Here is a 14,712-nt window from a genome sequence, read left to right as displayed (position 1 = left end):
TTATACTTTAAGAAAGCGATATTAGAAATAAAGACATACATTTCAACATGATCAAAGGGTACAACCATCAGAAGATAAATCTTCTCTAATTCTAAATTCTAAATCTTTACCTACCTAACGACACATCTTCAAAATAATTATAACAAAAAGTGATAAAATGAATGACCAGATAAATGATCTTGGGACACTTCAACACACCTTGCTGAAGAACTGATTGAAGACACACAGAACTAATAAGGAAGGATACAAACATCTGAACAACATGGTTTGCAAATCTGACCTCAGTGACAAAACTCAACATTGCACACCATAAAAGAAGATCTGTCTCACGGGGGAATGGAAAAGTAACCAAAATCTACCATGCTGAGCCATAAAGTAGATTTCAAAACAATGAAAAGAAATTAAATCATTCAGATTATGTTTTCTGCTCATAGCCGAATTAAATTAGAAAGCAGTCCCCCCTCCCAACAAAGAAGAACCCACAGAAACTCCCCAAATATTTGCAAATTAAGCAATGTACTTATAAATAACACACTGAAACTACAAGACAATAAATGTTTGTTGTTTTAAGCTGTTAAATTTGCGGGAAATTTGTCACACAATAATACAGAACCCTGGAATTTTCCTTCACTGCTGATGGAAGTCTAAACTGGTAAAAACGACTTTGGAAAATAGTTTCGTTGTTTCTACTAAAACCATGCATACATGTACTGTGGCCGAGCAATTAAACCCCTAGGTATTTGAGAAAGACATGTGTGTATGTATGTATATACTAGTATACCATATAGATGTACACACACACACACACACACATATATATGCCAAAAAACACGTATATGAAGGTTCATAGCAGCATTATCTGTGATTGTCAAAACCTGGAAGCAACCCAATTGCTCATCAATAGCAGTAGCAGAGCTGGGTCCCCAAACCTTAAGGGCAAGGTCTGGTGCCCAGAGTCCTGGCTAGATGTCCCTCAAACTGAGCACAATGAAGCCCACAGGCTCCCATGCCTTCCAAGCAGGCTAAAGAGTCTGTGGACAGAGGTGAGAATAGTCAGGGGAAGGCTCTGGACAAGCAGGTTCAGGCTGCAGAGTGGAACTTGGGAGATGACCTTTTCCAATCCTGAGGAGGAGAGTTCTCAGAAACTCCCACAGATAGCACCATGCGTCCCCTGGAGGCACTAGGGGAAGGAATTCTGCTTCCTGCTCCTCCCACTGAATTGAATCCCATAGGCAGATCATCCACCCCTGCCCCCAGGCCTGGAGACTGGAGAACAACCCTTTAAAAAGTAAAGTCAGTCTCCCTTGGGAATATAGTCTAGCATTTTTCTACCCTCCACCCTACTCTGTATAACCAGGCTTACCTCGGGGCTACCGGGAACCTCTCCAGAGTTAGAATCAACTCTAGACACTGGGGTTGACGTAGGATGGGCAGCAGTTTAAGCTCCTTAGCTCAACCCTCAAGAACCCATCTCTGCCCAGAGAAACTTTGTCTGCCTGGGAGGCATGTGCCAGGTCTAGAGTGAGGTACCCAGAGCTGCAGTGACAAACAGAGAAGACAAAGTCAGGGGTTACCCCCCAGCCAGGGGTGCTCTCCAGGCCAGAGCCCAAAGCCTCAGGTAACAACAACCCCTGCCCAGAGCTTCATTGCCCACAGTTAGAAGCAGCATTGTTGTCACTGTTAACTGCCATCAAGTTGGTTCCAACTCATAGCAACCCTTTATAGGGTTTCCGAGGAGCGGCTGGTGAGTTTGAACTACCCGCAGACCTTGCACTTCGAACGACCTCGCAGTCCAGTGCATTATCCCACAGTGCCACACCAGGACTCCAGAAATAGCACAGAGAGGGTCCACCTTGGCAAAAGTGACACTGTAGCCATCAGTGGTCACCACAGGTCAGCCAGACACCTAGTTCAGGAACTAGATCAGAAAATCAGGTGTGAGCCATTGCTGACAAGCATCTGAATGCACATGGCTTCAGAGTGCCTGCTTTTGAGTATGTGTGTGCATACACACCCACACCAACACCCACACACACCGCCAAGGCCATCTGAGCCGGGCACAGGAGAGGAGAGAGGGAAAGAAAAAGAAAGAAGCTTGTCTCCACTGGGGGCTTCCCACTCCACTCTGACACCCTGGCCCTCAGAAGTGGCTCTCAGGAAGCTGTGAAACACACAGGTGCAATGAGGCCACCTAGTTAACAACCTCCCTCCCACTGTATTATTCATGGGCTCCCTTCTACAGTCCTGAGCTCCTGTTTCCATCGGCCTCAGGTAGGCAGCAGTCTGACTTGGCAGGTCAGCCAGGCCAGCGTGGTCTGGCCAGCAGCTACTCCACATTTACCTGGTGCCCTTCGCATCCCTTTCCTAGGATGCAGTTGTCCCTGTGAAGGTGAGAACTTTAGGGTCAGTGAGGAAGAGCAAATAAGTCAGGCTTTGGGAGTCAGACATAAGATGCTGAAGTTTCCTAAGGGAGCTGCTGGCCTCTCCCCCTACCCAGTTCCCCCCAGCTCCTCTTTCTCTCTTTTTTCTCTCTCACATACACACCCCTCAGATGAACTCTTCCAGATACTAAGTGCTGCTCACACAAGACAAGACCCTTTCTGTGTCTTACTGTGTCTCACACAATGTCCTGAGCACCGTAGGCACTTAATAAAACTTTGTTAAGTTGTAATAGTGGTGGGGGTGTGCTGTGTTGTTGATTCCAACTCACAGGGACCCTGAATAGGGTTTCTAAGGCTGTAAATCTTCACTGGAGCAGAAAGCCTCATCTTTCTCCCGTGGGATGGCTGGTAGTTTAGAACTGCTGACCTTGAGGTTAACAGCCCAACTTGTAACCACTACTCTACCAGGGAGTTCCTTTCACCAAAAAGATGGATGTCAAATTGACAGAGTGGGTATAAATCATGCAGCCATTCACAAAGGCTCTGGGTTGAGAGACTGTCATGTTATTTCAGTATCTATCTGCATATATCTTCTTAATTCTACAAGAGTTCAAATCATTACCACACAAAGATCATAAAAATGACAAATACACATACAGCATGCCTTATTTTACCACTTACATTCACAGTTCTCATGAGAGCCACCCTATTCCCTGAATCAACCGGGTTGACCAAAAAAAAAAAAAACTAAGGTTTTTTTTGTTTTGTTTTTTCCTCCTTTACAGGTGAGGAAACAAAAGCTCAGAAAATGAAAGCACTAGAAAAGCTTTCAAAAACCCCCCAGAACATTTTCTTCAGCACTCACACAAGACTTCACTGCCCCGGGGTTACCACACACGCACCAACATAGTCAAGCAACAAGGTAAATCGGCAGTGCACCACTGAAGTCTAGGCCCAGGCTGTGGTCAGTTTAGGACTAACATGTGGCCAGAAATATCAAAGGCTAGACACCAGGCAGCCTGACCACAGTGGGGGTAAGGTATGGGTGTGTGATTAATCACAGAAGTCAAGGTATTCAGTCCCTTTGCTTTAGAGGTGTGAAGACTGAAGCCAACAAGGCCTGCTAAGCCACTTCCTCATGGAACTGGGATCCAGTACCACTCAAGGACATGGACTCCTCCAAAAAGGGTAACCTGCTCAGGGTCAATGGCCTGCTCTTGGGATTTGCTTCTATGTTGGTGAGATATGTCCATGCTTCACTCCTATGGGTTTCCTCTCTCTTCCAGCGTCTGCCTGGACTCAGTAGGAACCTGCTCCACGGCCAACCACAGCCATAAACACAACTGGCAGAACTTGACTGAAATGCCATGACCTAGACCCACGGTCAGGCCCCTCACTGCCTGTCTATGGAGCTGGGCTACGTCACTTGTCCCTTCTGGACTCAGTTCCTCATCTGCCTAAGCAGAGAATTGGTATTGGTCTTTTCTACATACAGTACAGAGTGACAATTAAGAAACTAGACTGCGTTGGTTCAAATTCCATCTCTACCACTTGTCATGTGACCTGAAGTAAGTTGTTCAACGTCTCTGTGCCTTAAATTTCTCATCTGGAAAATACAAGTAACAGCAGAATCTACCTCATACCATAGGGTTACTGTAAAGACTGCGGGAAATGTTTTCTGTGAATTGCTGAGCCTAGGGTACGGCACACAGTAAGTGCTTAGTAAATGTCTCCTGTTACCACTGCCAGCTCTGACAATCTCTATGTTTATGACAGAGGTCACAAACTGGGTGACCATGGGCCACATTCTGAAAGCTGAAGAGTTTCCCCTAAAACACACACTTTACAAGACAGGAGTCCTTGTTTTGTTCACTGAGGAATCCCAGGGACCTAGAATGGTACTCGGAATGGAGTAAGGGCTCAATAAAAATCTAATGACTAGCATCATGGTGCTTTAAAATACTTTAATTAGTTGTAGCATCTAAAATAAGAAGATTCTGTTTTTGTTTGTTTGTTTTTTAATCTGAATTTCTAGATTCTTTTAAAAACTCAGAGTGGCCACCCTTGTCCTGCATACCAGCTTAGCAAGGACAGGCAAGAATGGTTAGCAGCCATGCCCTCTTTAGAAGGGCCAAGGAGTGTGTCGTTTGCCAGGGTCAAGCTGAGTTACTGCCCAGCCAGCCTCACTTTCTTCCATAGGCTGCCGGCTCTGCCCCAGTCCAGGGTAGAACACAGATCAAGTCCATACAGCAAGAAAGGTCTAATTTATCCAGCCATGGCACAGTCTGCCCATGGGAACTTCTTCCGATCCCCAAAGCTCCCTCTCAACCCTCCTCCAGGTCTGCTAAGCCCTCTCTTGCTTCAACAGGTCAGAATTCTCTCCACCAGAGAACTGAACCCTCAGACACTCCCAATACCATGACCTTCTTTCCAGGTCATCTTATTCACTGCTTGTAAACCCGAGTATACAAAGCACTGGGATGGTGAACTTACTCCTTATCCTTTTCATAGGAAGAGCAGAGAGAGAGAGTCCTAGTGTGACACTGTGGGCTAATGCGCTGGAATGCAAGGTCAGTTAGAACCTCAAGGTCGGCAGTTCAGGCTCACCAGAACCTCCTTGGAAACCATATACAGGGTTGATATGAGTCGGAACTGACTCACCAGCACTTAACAACAATATATATATATATAGAGAGAGAGAGAGAGAGAGAGATACACCAGAAATAAAAGGAGCTCTGGTAACATAGTTGTTACGAGTTGGGCTGCTAACCTCAAGGTCAGCAGTTCGAAACTGCCAGCTGTTCTTCAGGAAGAAGGTGAGACTTTCTGTTCCCATGAAGATTTACAGCCTCAGAAACCCTACGTAAGATTGTTATGAGTCAGAACCGACTCCACAGCACATAACCACCACCTCGACACCAGAAATAAATATTGTTATCATTTTTCAGCTCCACTTCATTTGGGTTTCAAGTCTTCTGAGGAGAGGATATGTGGTCCCAAGCTTTGTGGTCATGGGGTCTGAGTGTGATGGGGTGCTGGGAGGAGGCTGTTTGGGGACACACAGGCAGACCCACCATACTTACCAGTTTCCTCCCATCCCTGCCAGTCCCTACAGGAATGGGCTCATCCTCTCATCTTCCTAGATGCCTCCCCTGGCATTCCATCTTTGGTGTCACTCCTTGACATATAAATTACCCCCTTTTATTTTCTCAATAAGGAGCTCTGGTAGCATAGTGGTTACGAATCGGGCTGCGAACCTTAAGGTCAGCGGTTCGAAACTACCAGCCGCTCCACGGGAGAAAGATGAGGCTTTCTACTCCCATAAAGATTTACACCCTCGGAAACCCTATACAGGGTCGCTATGGGTCGGAACCGACTCGACAGTACTTAACAACAACAACAATTTTCTCAATAAAGGAGCCCTGGTGTGCTGTGGGATAAGCATCGAGCTGCTAACCACAAGGGTGGTTCAAACCCACCAGTCACTCTTCAGGAGAAAGATATAAATCTTTATGTCTGCTCACATAAAGATTTATAGTCTTGAAAACTCTACATAGGGTCTCTAAGAGTCAGAATTCACTTGATGGCCGTGGGTTTGGTTTTGTTTGGCTTCAGTTGTTTGGTTGCCTTTTTGTCTATAGCACCTGCAACTGCCTTGTGTGTGTATTTATTGTCTATTTTCCCCAGGTCCATATGGTAGCCACCAGCAATATATGGCTACTGAGCACTTGAAACGTGCCAAGTCTAAATTGAGGTGTGCAGTGTGTGCAAACTATCTCTTAGATTCCAAAGGCAGTATCAATAATGCACGTAAAATAGCTCATTAATAATATGTTATAAAGCATAGCTTCTCAAAATTAAGCAAAATCACTTGTTATATAGTTTATATGTTCAAATGATAACATTTTGGATAACCTGGGTTAATGTGTTACCAAAAATAAAATACCGGCTTCTTTTGACTTTATTAGAAAAATGTAAAGCTATACACATGGCTCACATGTGCAGCTTACAGTATATTACCACTAGACAGCACAACTGTAGACTCTCACAAGAATTCCCAGCAACCGAACAGAGCCTGTTACACAGGTGATGTTCGATATGAGGGGAATTAATGGCTGAATGCAGGGCTCTCCAATACGGGACACGGGACCCTCAAGCATAAAGGAACTGTGTTGGAAGGACCCATTACCCTACTTCCCAGCGTGCCCTAGTGTTTTCTAGAGGCAGCTCTCCAGTGCATCTCCCTCTAAGACACAGCCCCAGGTCCCATGGAAGGCTCAGAGGAAGCCCTGGCTCAGAGTTCTGCCATCACTGGCTCCCTGGAATTTCTCTCAGCTCTCCGGGTCCCAGAAAGAAGGATAAGATCTTCCCCACTCCAGGGCAGTACAGATCAGAGCAGGAGAGGGATGTAGTGGGCTGGAAGAGAACGCAGCTCCCTGTAATCAAGGGCATGATGGCCAGGCTCTTATCGATTTTGGTGGGCACAGAACAGAAATGGAGCAAAGCTAAAGGGGTCACTTGGAGGGGCACAGTCCACCCTGATCCAAACCCTGACTAAGCCAGGAAAAGCCAGCATGCCTAGAGGAGCAGACCAATGATATGAATGGAGTCCCAGGCAGGGTTTCAAACGCCCCTTTTGTTTTCTTTGTCTTCCCTTCCCCTGTCTCTTGCTCTCTCTTCTACTTCCCTCTCTCCCTCGATTTCACTGGCTCCCAAATTATAGCCTTCTTTCAGAAACAGACACAATCAAGGTGGTGAGCTGGGCCCTTGTCACAAATGACATCTCAGGTCCTCTCCAAATGCCTTTAGCGGAAGGCAGTGCCACTAACAGCCTGTCTCGGGGAAGATGCAGCTCCAGGAAAGCACAGGCCAGAAAAGACTCCCTCTTTCTGTGTGCCTGTGAGTGCAGGGAGCTGTGAGCAGGAGGAGCAGGGCTCTGCTCTTGACTGGCCACCACCTAGACCCAGCTTCATCTGAAGGCATGGAACTCCCCTACTCTGGACCTCTGGTAGCGTAGTAGTTACCAATCGGGCTACTAACCTCAAGGTCAGCAGTTCAAACCTACCAGCCTCTCCATGTGAGAAAGATAAGGCTTTCTGCTCCAGTAAAGATTTACAGCCTCAGAAACCCTATGCAGGGTCGCTACAAATCGGAACCTACTCCACGGCACACCACCACCACCATCACCCTGGGCCTCTGTTTCCTCACCTATATGAGGGTAGGGCCAGTGGATCTGTAAGGACCCTCTAGTCCTTGAAGGTGAAGTCACAAGCTCAAATGCCTAACAGGATCAGAAAGGAGGTAGTGCTAATGAACAAATCCAGGCCAAATGCAAGACAACAGGGGACAAAAGGCAGGATCACCTGAACCTAAAAGGGTCTACAAGCAAAACTCATGTGTGACAGAGGTCAAAATGAAGTTAGAATAGTGGGTCACGCCGGCCTAGGGAGAGGCAGAAGGGAGCCAGTCAAGGTGCTGGGAGTGTTCTGTACCTCAGTCTGAAGACAGGATTATATAAAAATTCACCACTTTCACTGAAGATTTGTTTACTTTATCACACCATGCATTCCTCAATAAAATCATGTTTTTAATAAAAAGTACAAATAAATAAAAGAGGGGACTGAAACTCAGCTCTAATCAACAACTGCCAATTGGGAACACAAACCTATCATTGCCAATTCTTACAAGAGATATCGGAAATCTAGATTTGTTATGTGAAACTGCTAGAATTTTAAATGTTGTCAGAAATTAATTCAAAATGAAAAACTACACACACTTCTTCAGGCAGAATGCAACTTATAAACTTTTAGATTATAAAGCTCTCAAAATATGAAAAGGATTCAGCTGTTTGCTAGTCAATAGACTATAATGTAATGCACCAGACTAAAAGGCCGTTAGAACTGCAAGGTCGGCCGTTCAAGCTCACCAGCAGCTCTTCGAAAACCCTATACAGGGTCGCTATGGATCAGAACCAACTCGATGGCACTTAACAACAACAACAACATATGACTAAGGAGCCCTGATGGTGCAGTGAGTTAAACATTAGGCTGCTAATCACAAGATGAGAAGTTCAAACCCACTAGCCGCTCTGTGGGAGAAAGATGAAGCTGTCTGCTCCTATAAAGACTGACAGTCTCAGCAACCCAAAGGAGTAGTTCTACTCTGTCCAAGGGTTGCTATGAGTTGGAATCAACTCAACGACAATGAATTTTGGGTTATTTTTTTAACACATGACTTGGTCAGAAAGGATAATAATAAAATCCACTTAATTTTGCATATGTACTATGTGCCAGGCACTTTGAAAAAAGTTTTCTATACATCTTATTAATGTTCATATCAAGTACATAAAGTAATGGAAATGATTTCCATTTTACAGATGAGAAACCTAAGGCCTAGGTGAGATTATGTGATGGGTGGGCTCAATCCAGGCTTCACAGTTTGAGAGTGGAAGAAGAGCAAGTGAATCCTAGCTCTGTCTGCTTCCAAGCTGCTGTACAAGCTGCTGTACAAAAATCACCAAGGTTATGCTCACAATAAAAACCAACACTTGAGTGGGGCTTCAGAATATGTAAAGGAAATGCAAAAATATGATTGCTAAACTTGAGCCTGCTGTGCCATCCTCAGCCACACAGCCTGCAGACCCGGAGGCTGAGGAGGGATATCTCATCCCCATGGCCCTTGGCAATCTGGAGCCAAGCTGACTTTCTCTGCGGAGGTGAGACATAGTATCACAATCACAAGAATCTTGTGGCCTAAATGTACCAACCAAAGAGGAGCAGCAGAAGCCCTCCTCCCCACAACAGATCCCACCAAATTTCAGAATGAAAGATAAGATGCTGTCTCCATTCCACTACTTCTTAAATATGCTGATTTCCTCACCAACACCATTCCAGTCAATAAAGTTGGTAAGAATGTGTGTTTCCTGTCCTATGGGAGGCAATAAAGCTGTTTTCAGATTGAACCAAAATACACATAGCCCATAAATATTCTATTTGTTATGAATTGACTCTTATGCAAAAATGATCATTTCAATTTCACTGCTATTGAAGACATTCAGATCACTATCCAGAAATTCCCAGCATTCCAGAAGCTCCCTCTTGTGCTCCAGTCACCACACCCCCAGAAGTGACTGCTATTCTGAATTCTGTCACATAGATGGGTATTTTCTACAGTTACCCTTTTAATACCGGGCCTGCACTCTTCAGTTCTCCACAGTCCCCAACACTCCCTAGTGTGTTACAACTGGCCCTTCCCTACAATTCTGTCTGCCTCCTGGCCCCTTTGGGCATTGGGGTTTGCAAGCTCTCCTAGACGGGCCTATGCCTAAAGTCTTGACATAAACGAGTATGAGTAAATGATATTGGACATGAAGGTAGGAGAATAATTACCTAGCAATAGCCCACTGAGTCTATGAGTAGTGATTCAGCACCAACTCAGCCAGTGTGGTGGGTACCGAGTACACAGGATGAATCAGATACGGCCCAGGCCCCGGAGGAGCTCACTTGTCCAATGAGGGGCTAGATCATGTGGTATTCTATGTTAGGACAAGAAGAGAAAATAGCAAAGTTTCCACCCCACAGCACCCACTCCCCCTGGAGGGGCTGACTCGTGAGCGAAGCGTCAGTACTATCCACATTAGAACTCACTTCTCTTCTCAAACAAACAAAAGCAAACACACTGCCACTGAATTGATTCCAACTCATAGAGACGCTTCCCTCTTAAGATGACCTGTCCATCAGAGTTCAATTTGTGAAGGACATTGCTCACTTACTAATGGACACATAAGGCTTGCCCTAATGCCAAAAAAAAAAACAAAAAAAAAACCCTCACATCAAGGCCCAAAATAAAACAAAAGAATTAAACAATGCACGCCCTAATTGAATTCAAAACCAATGACAGTGATTATTAAAAACCATCTTTATACTTCAAAACGTGGAAATCTTAGAGACCTCAGAATTCAAAGAACAGTAAGATTTTTTATTAATTACTTTTGAATTCATAGATTTTCAAATAGTTCTAAATCAATGTCATTGCTAATATACCTATGGTCATGCTAAGCTGTGTCGCTCCACAGTTCTTACTTTGCACCCTGGCTGAGTTGCCCATCTTCATGACAAACAGCCAGCTTAGGGGAAGCTAATTCGCTTTTTGCAGACCTGGAATGGCACACATGACCTTTCACCAATCGTTCAGACCCAACTTTCAGGTCAGCCTTGATGTCTTCATGGTCATTATTCCACCAAAAGACCAGGGAGATGACTTGCCACCATGCCTTGGCATTCATTGTTGTTCCTGCCTTGGGGCTAGGGGCTTCCAGTGGCCCAGCATGAGGGCAGCAGAAGTGGAACTCAGTCTGTATTCCCTCTTCTATGGACTGTCCCAAATTAACCTACGGAGCACCCTCGCATAAGTCCTGTGGCCCATGGAAACATTCTCAGTGGGCCATTTCACCTATATGGGGAGAGGGGAGGCAGGCCAGTGGACTGCAATTGTTTGGATGACTTTCCCTTGGGGACAGCATTTATGCAGCCCCAGGCCTCCTAGAGGGAACACATTCAGCTTCTGAAAACCCTGTACACCAGCCACTTACCACTAGCCTTTGTGCAGCACACAAAGGCATGTTTTCATTCCACCGCAAGTGGATCTGCTCCCTAAATCTGTTTAAAGCTTCTAGAAGCCCTGAGATCCTCATGAAATCAATGGGGAGCAGCCTGAGGAACCAGAGGTAGACACTGAACCCAACCTCAGTCTAGGGAGTTAAGCTCCAGTCCAGTTCTCATCCACCTTCCTGTTGGACACCAAAAGGCTAGGAAATGCTCATACCCTAGAAGGCAGGAGGTTGTTGAACTTTGCTGTGCACAAGGCTCACTCAGGGACCTTGTCTAGATTCCACTTAGCAGTCAGGGGTGGGGCTTGCCAGTCTGCAGTTCTAACAAGCTCCCAGGTGAAACTGATGCTGCCCATCCACAGACCACACGCTCCACGGGATCTTCACCTCCCAGAAGTACGTGTGTTTTAAAACAGGGCTTCAGAAAGGTGTCTTTTCAAATATTTACCTCAGAGAGCTAAATCTCAAATGGTAGGATTGCAGGTAAAATAGCTTTAGGCTAGGGGAGCTGTTTGGAAGGCAACCAGGACCATCTGACATGACAGCCCACAAATCAAGCCCTTTGGTAAACAGATGTGAGGAGTCCTGCTATATGGGGTCAGGAAGGTCAAAACAGATACAAGTGTAGGTAGCCTCTGCCCAGGCAAGGCCAGAATGGCAGCTCTGGGCCTTTCAATCCCTCACTGCTTCTTCCAATACCCCCCTCATTCACACCAGGTGCTCAAGTAGTACCACCTTCACAGTCCGTGGGGTACTCGTTCTCTTTGCCATCTTGCCTCCCCAGTCTTGGGGCAACAGTGCCAAGCAGTCCTATTTCCCAGCCCAGGTAACAGATGGTGCCCCCAACCCTCATAGGTGCTGTCCACAGTGCACCCACCCCGGTACCATGAACAACACATTAACGTCAAGCCAGGTCTCCCCAATCTTGGACTGACTCATCAGCCCTCACACCTACCCTAACCAGGCTCTTCAAGTCTCAAACCACCCTCCACCCCAGTGCAGCCTATTTATTTCGTATGCAAGGGTCTGACCCACCACACACACACTTCATTGCCTGTGTCTCCCCAGTTTATTTCAGAATCCAAATTGGAGTGGGGGATTTTACTGAAAGGCTGCAAGACCAAGACCGAAGGACAACGCAGTTAGAACAGGCAGACGCTGTTTTCTGAATTACTGAGGAACCACAACATGTTACCCAGGAAAGGCTAATTTTCCCGGACATTGGGCCATTAAGTCTGGACCGGGGCCTGGGTCGAAATGGGGTGGTGATCAGCGGCCAAGGGTACTGGATTTCCACACGCTGCAACTACTCCAGATGCCTGCTCCGAAACATAAGAGTGCCCTTTGCAGGCATTGCCGCCACCGTAGAACGCTAGGGCTCCACGCGCGGCGGTGGGAATGTCCTGAGCCAGGGGTACGAGGGCGGCGCTCCTGGGCGTGGGTCCAGGGGGGCAGCCAGCACTGCCTGTGGCGGGCCAGCCCTGGGGCGGGGAGGTGAGGCGTTGAGCCTTACAAGGCTCCAGTCTTCTCGAAGAACGCGTCTTCCAACAGCCGGACAGGGTTGGGGAGGCTGCAAGAGTCATCTGGGGTCTCCCACTGGCACTGGGAGGCGATCAGCGGCGGGGAGAGCTACGTGACTTCAGCTTCCTCAAAAGCCGCTGCCCACCCGCGTAGGGAGGTACGCTCCAGCTTACCCCCCTGTTCAATGAGGACCCAGTGAGATGGGGACGAGACTGAACCTTTACGCCCTCTTTACCCCCGAAATTCTCCCCACCCCAAACCCGTATCTTCCCGGTGGCGCGGAGAGAAACGCGCCTGAATGTTCGTGGTGCCAGGAACCGGATAGAGGGTGTGCCTGTTCTCCCAGGCCATCGCGGAGGGAATTCGAGTTACTGGGAATCAAAGTTGCCGCGCGTTCAGCCGCAGGCTGGAAGAGGGGTGCAGGGGCCAGCACGCGGGTCCAGGACCAAGGAGGCACCGGGCGCTTGCCGCGGGATATAGCTGCGTCGGGAACAAGTGTTTCGGAAGCTGCGGCCGCGACGCCACGGCTCCAACTTTCCTGCAGCGCGAGGAGCGAACGGCGCGGGGAAGGCGAGGGAACCGGGAGGGAAGGGACCGCGCGCGGCTCAAGGTACCGTGTGCGTGTGCTGAGCGGCGCCGTGCCGCGTCTCGGGCTCCGCTCTCCGCCGGATCGACACGCGCGGGCCGTCTGCTCGGGCTCTGGCCGCCGCCGAGTCTTGCCGCCGGTGCGAAGGCTCATTCGCAGCGCGCCGGCCGTTCCGAGGTCCCCTCGGGCCGCCTGCTCGCCGCTCGCCGGACTCAACTTGAGTTCAGGCTCGCCGCGGACTCGGACTATGCGCGCCCCGCACGTCCCGCGGTTCTGTACCCTCGCGCTCCATGCCCAGGGCCGGGCCGTCCCGCCCCGCCCGGCTCAGCGCCCGACCGCCGTCGGACGCGTCCCCTCTCCTAGCATCGCGCCCCGCTCTCCCGAGCCGCCGCCGCCGCCGCCGCAGCTCAAGTCCGCTATCAACTTTCCCTCGCTCCCTCCCTCCGCCCCGCTCAGCCCCCACCGCCCAGACCCCGCCTCCCGACGCTCCCGCCCTCACCTCCCGCCGCGCCCAGGCCCCGCCCGCCCTGCCGGCCGCGCCTGGCTGCTCCGCTTGGGGTGGGCACCCGGACCTCTGGAGCCCCCTAGAACCCCGCACTCCCAGCCCCGCCCGGACCCCCGGGAGCTGCACTGAGCCCGACCAGGCACTCAGGGCACGACTATTTCAATGCTAGCGAAGCTGCCCTCTGCCGATGTCATGGCACCGGCTGCTGTGGCAACTCGACGAATCCCCCAAAGGGGCTAGGTGCAAGTCTTCGGAAGCGGCGTCAGGTGCTTGCGGGAGCCCTGCCCTCAGGGCCTCCTGCCGTCCCGCCGAGGGGCACGCAGAGGAATGGGGACCCCGCCGGCCTCCCCCGGCTCTGATCCTCCCGCCAAGCAGAGAAATGCTCCGGGGAAGCCGGAGCGAGCGAGCCAGCGGGCGCTCGGCCTAGGTGAGCCCGCGCCATCTGTTGGCTTTAAGCGCCCCCTCTCTGCTCCCAGAGTCGCTGAGCGCCGCGCCGGACTCAATCCCATTAGTCCTTGGCCACTTGGCTGGTGCTTCATTCCAACCAGCGGCCTTGGCTCATGTGCTCTCACCTGCTTGCCTCCTTCAATCGAGAGACCAAGATACCCCAGCGCTTTCAGATGAAGGACATTGTATTGGAAGAATCCCCTTGAGGTTACATAGTCACCTTCAGCCATGCAGGAGACCCTTTCTGCAGCACTCCTGAGTGATCGTTTCCCCGCCTTTTTTTACACACCCATCCCCACTGCGGCTGAGTCGATGCAGTAACCCTGTAGGACCGAGAACTCCATAGAGTTTCTGAGACTTTCTCTCATTTTCTCCCGCGGAGCAGCTGGTGGATTAGAACAGCCGACCGTTCACTTAACAACGCAACACTTAACCCACTGTGCCACCAACGAGGGCTCTTTTTTACACATATATGTTGTTACGTGTCATTGAGTCGGTTTCGACTCATAGTGACCCTATTTATGGTTTCTGAAGAGCCTCTGTTTAGTTTGAACTTGTGGTTAACAGTCCAGTGCTTTAGAACGCCACACCATGACTCCAATGTTGTTGAGTTGTTGTTGAGTACTAACTAATAGTGACCCTGTATAGGATTCTGTGGAGCGGT

At 48.9% G+C, this 14,712-nt stretch overlaps 1 protein-coding gene across 1 annotated transcript in view; it reads right to left on the bottom strand.

The window, feature by feature from the left end:
• Nucleotides 1-13,494, bottom strand: part of CDH23 (cadherin-related 23) — a 569,346-nt gene extending 555,852 nt beyond the window's left edge. Inside the window, exon 1 of the mRNA XM_006835863.1 lies at nt 13,125-13,494. The gene's annotated coding sequence lies outside the window, so the exon portion shown is untranslated. The remainder of the gene's footprint in view (nt 1-13,124) is intronic.
• Nucleotides 13,495-14,712: the final 1,218 nt, after the last annotated feature.

Source organism: Chrysochloris asiatica, unplaced genomic scaffold (genome assembly GCF_000296735.1).
Source record: "Chrysochloris asiatica unplaced genomic scaffold, ChrAsi1.0 scaffold00020, whole genome shotgun sequence".
In the NCBI taxonomy this organism is placed as follows: Eukaryota; Metazoa; Chordata; class Mammalia; order Afrosoricida; family Chrysochloridae; genus Chrysochloris; species Chrysochloris asiatica.
The sequence above is the reverse complement of the archived record's forward strand: the minus strand, read 5'-3'. Positions and strand labels throughout refer to the sequence as shown.